The 4,866-nt window shown below is 37.4% G+C and overlaps 1 non-coding gene across 1 annotated transcript; it reads left to right on the top strand.

Annotated features, from left to right (window-relative positions):
* The first annotated feature begins 357 nt into the window (after window positions 1–357).
* Window positions 358–428, top strand: TRNAR-UCG (transfer RNA arginine (anticodon UCG)). The gene has a single exon. It is a non-coding gene; the product is annotated as a tRNA-Arg (tRNA).
* Window positions 429–4,866: the final 4,438 nt, after the last annotated feature.

The raw sequence follows: 4,866 nt of genomic DNA, 5'->3' as shown, positions 1-4,866 counted from the left end.
CTTTTTCCCCCGAATAAATTCACTAAATTTATGTGTTAACGGCCCCTAATAAAAAGTAGCTTCATCGATAAATTGCATAATTCAATATTTTAATACTTAATTTATAATTATTCTCTTATGGGTACAAACATAAATAAATTCATGACTTTCTTGGAAAAACAGCAAAATTTATTAAGACAACATTTTCCTATTCCAACTCCACCCCATAAAAACAATTGTACACCATTAAAGATTAAGGAAGAGACAGGCGAAATATTGGATAAAGGCTTTGTTGAAGTTGTCACGCACGTAGAGTATTATGCAGACAGAGGGATGATGAGTATGATAAATTATTATGGTGAGCATATTGAATGATCTGGGCGCATAGCATAGTGGTAGTGTTTGGGATTTCGGGTCCTGAGACCTGGGTTCGATTCCCAGTGTGCTCGTTTTTACTATATTGCATATTGAATACCATGTAGATTCTTCACACCCGAGATCTCATACTCGATAGCTGCCTTAGCCTGCATTTCCATTTTTGTATGCGAATAATTTTACTGCAACAGCAGTTGTGAGCTTGCAGGATAGTTCTGATATTTAATTACTGAATTACAATTGCAATATTAAATAAATAAAACCGAAACAATGAGATCACTCTACGTCGACGATATCATCGGTACATTCTCTTTTATCTGAGGCACCAAACCAACTAAATTAGTGTACGACAAATCGATCTTTCGCCGAAACTACGAAGAGCGAATCAAAAACTTCGACAACTTAACCCAAAATGAACGTACTTTTTAGTGGCACGCTCCCAGCAAAAGGATGACTGAACCGCTTGAGAGAGATGATGATCGGCAATGGAATCTGAAGAAGACTTTCCAGAAATAGTACATGAATGGCTTGGGTAATAATAGTTTAGTGTATGCCAAGTCAAAGCCAGGATAATAGGGGAAACTCAATAAGAGCAGCATTTTTGCGGAATCTGCCCAGAAGAACTTAGGAGCCAGCCAAATAGCTAACCGCAGCAGTTTGGAAAGACCCTCTCATCGATAATGGAACCATCACCCAACCGAAGTCATTAGAGTTCCAATGATGAGGGTGGGCTACGCACGCCAGAAAGATTGACTGATTGACCCGTCTTCTGTTTTAAGATTCATTATATATGGCTACTAATCTCTATTATTATATACGGCTACTAATCTCTATTATTTCAAAGGATGATCATTTTCTGTTATTCTTTGGTATCTGTGTATGGCAACCCGTCCGTCGTCTTTCAGTTCTTCTGTCTTTTGAGGATCAGCGATGGGATTATTTACTTACTTACTATTGCTATTCAATGACTATGATGCCATTAAACGAGGAATAATGCAAATAGACACTTCATAGCAATATCAAAGACATTCAAATAGCTTCCATAGTTCAAGCAGTAAAATAGTCACTGCAATTTGAAAAAGAATAACATAATCGTACTTTTTTGGTTCTTCTTCACACTATTGGGTCATATTTAAAAATACCTCATTAAGCAAAATTTTATTCATATATCAACCCTAATCTCCTACTTGAAATATTTCGACTATGAGCAACTCCCCACTCGATACTTAGTTTTTCAAACTAAGGTCGAGTGGTTACTGCGGTTAGACTATATATATATATTTCGACTATGGTTTAATTCATAAGGCAACGCATTCATCATATGAATTATTCATGGGGGATAAAATATGAAAATGGAGAAAAAAAATAGAAAATCAGATTAAGTTGAAATTTTAAAACAGATTGCCAATCGGCTCATCCAAACTTTAATCGATATTTTCATGAACTTCATGTGAAACAAAGAAATTCTTCCTTTCGAGCTACACTGCAGGTTCGACTTCACTTTTAAATCCCCGATATCTATCATCATTTCCAAAAAATTAAATGTAGCCTCCTTCGCTCAGTTTGGTTCTGCATCGGGCAAAGTTACATTTCATTCATGAAAAAAGAGCAATCAGCACTCAATGGCTCAATCATTGTTTCTTTTCTTTCTGGCAGTTTTTATGTGTCGCAATGGGGATCTAAATTTTATTAAGGGTGAGTCACTCTCAAAGTTATTACAGGTCTTTATTGCATTAAAAATTTCGGCATGCGATCTAATTTGAGAGCCATTGCGGGTTCCAACAAATTCTTCGATCTTCTAGATCTTCCTCCAATCTTTGCCATAGTTTTTGAGTCCTGAGTTCAAAAAACAAATGAGGAATTTTCTGTGTTATTCTTTAGTCCACAGACCATTGACCCGGCTGCCAAGATCTATGAGAGCGGTCATCATTAAAATCTTTCTTTTGGAATTCAAATAATTATCATTATAAATCTATTCAATTGTAATAAAACTATTGACCTCATTTCCTATACATGCTTCTCACCTTTACTATTTCATATTTACTCATTCATATATATGTATATGTTTTATGGCTGCCGCCTGCGATTTGATAATTGATTCAATCAGCATTCAGCAAACTCTACTGTCATAATTTCCATCGCTTACAAACAAATATCCTTTTCTCCAAATATCTGTTCAGCAATGCTACTTTCGATTTCGAAGGTCTATGAGATCGGATTACGTAAATGCAGCAGGAGTTTCTATTTCTGCACATTGAAAAACATTTCAAGGAACTTATTACCGATTATAAACTGGTGCATCGAATATTTGCAGAGGCTTTTTATAGCGTTTTTGGGGTAGGCGACAATTTATAAGTTTAAGCTGAAAAATAAGTTATTGCTTTTATGTTCGTCCTTTTGGCTGACTTTTAAAGCGGGAGACTCAGAGAATATGCCGAATATGTGACCCTTATAATTGAATAGTATTATAAAATTTCGCTTCTCTTCGATATTTTGCGCTTTGAACAAAATCTGCGATTATTTTTATTGAAAGAAGAGACTTTCTGTTGCTTTGATTTTCATTTTTGTGAGGCTGTTGATCGCGTTGATGAGAAAATCTTTGGAAGAGGGATATTTGGCGAAGGTTTTCGAATTTGAGAACAGTTATATAGGCGGTTTTTCTGACGCAGGCTTATCCTCCATTTATTCTTCAGGGAATTATTTAAATTATTCAACTTTTAAACAGTGGAGTTTCGGGATTGCGGCTTTGTATTCTTTTTTCTGTTACGGTGAAGACTTCGCTTTGATCAACTGCGGATTTTTTGCCTATTACTTCATTTATTCCTTATAATTTGCTCTGATAGGCTGTGGCTTTATCGCCTCTTACTTCAGCTTTGTTATTTATTCCTCATACTTTTCTCTTTGCTTTTGCAGTTACTTACGGAGTTAATGACTATTCGCTGTTTATTGTTCGTACTTCGCTTTATACCTTTCTGCTTCCAAACGATACTCCTTCAATGTCTGCTTCGATGATTTCAGTTCCTCCACAATAATTTTTGATTGGTCAGAGATATGCTCTTCTTCCATTTTTCTTTGGGCTTTTAAGTACGTTCGCATCTGCGACTTCAGACCTTTGCCTGCACCGCTATAAATTTCCTCCAACTGACCGAAGTTCTTCGCAGCTAACAATGCGAATGTTCTTTAAACTTTAGCTTCGAACTGTTTGCGTTGGCCTTGCGACTCTTTGTTGCTCGCATCTTTCTGTTCGTTCTGATGTTTATCGATGGCAAAGTGTTTGAAATAGTTTGTTTCGAAGCCGGGGTATTATACGGTCGCCTACCGCATTTTGGTGGCCTCGTTTATCAGCATTTGCGAGATGGTTGAACTCTCTTTGATGGGCTCCCTTCGTTCGTCGAATATGCGAATGTTTTCGTCTTCGACCGATCCATCGATCATTTGGACATCGCGCAAACTGTGAAGGATGTCTGCGAATGTCGAACCAACAGAAACGTTGAGAATCAAATTCTTATTATTTAGGCAAAGCTTCAATTTGGTGGACTCTGATTCCATAGAGTATTTATTATTATGCAAATCAAACAATTCTTTTACGGCTAAGCGATAATCCAAATAACGATTCTATCGATAGCAAGTCTATTAAATACATCGCGTGGCTGCCCAAACCTACAATTGCTATCACTTGAATGAGGACGCCCTCAGAGAAATGAGCGACCCCCAGATATTCAATCTGTATGCTCATTCAATCGTAACTCCGCTTGGCTTCTAAATGATGCGGAAACCATTCAACCCCCAAATGGATTCCCCCTCGACTTCGTTCGACTTCATCAACCTCAAAGAGACCAAGCAGATCGTTATCCTGGTACATGGGCTCGGTGCCAATTCGAACACAATGATCCTCTATGAAAAAATGATCCAGCATCTCTACCCCGATGTGTCGATTCTGAACTCGAAATCAAACTAATATGATCCAAACAATGAAAAAAGCATCAAAGAAATGGGCAAAAGCCTCTCTGTCTAAATATAGTCGTTTATGCGGGGCAATTCAATTGAAAACACATAAATATCGTTTATTGCCCATTCTCTCGGAGGGGTGATCGTAAGGGCCGCATTAACGCACCTTTAAGCTTATAAATTCAACATGAATGCATTCATCTCTCTGTCCTGCCCTCACTTCGGACATCTTAAGCATTCGAACAAGCTTACTAAACTGGGCATGATGGCAATTAATAAAATCTGGAGTAATTCAGTGATTAGGGATTTGTTATTCAAAGATTCTCAGACAATTCGCAGCTGCTATTTATATAGCTTAGGGCTGCATTCTGGAATTTTATGGTTTCAAACGCTGCATTTATATGGGTCTTCTGAGAATGGGCACGTGTCGATGCCTTCAGCTCTCTTGTAATCGCCGGAGTCTGAAAATATCACAAACGAGAGCATGAAAATATTGAAATAAATGCAGGCTTTCTTTGAGGAGAATTTGAAAACCACGAAGGTTTCTAAATACGAGATTACATT

The sequence above is a fragment of the Brachycentrus maculatus genome, unplaced genomic scaffold (genome assembly GCF_059751285.1).
Source record: "Brachycentrus maculatus isolate JH-2025_06_01 unplaced genomic scaffold, ASM5975128v1 h1tg001340l, whole genome shotgun sequence".
NCBI lineage: Eukaryota > Metazoa > Arthropoda > Insecta > Trichoptera > Brachycentridae > Brachycentrus > Brachycentrus maculatus.
The sequence above is the reverse complement of the archived record's forward strand: the minus strand, read 5'-3'. Positions and strand labels throughout refer to the sequence as shown.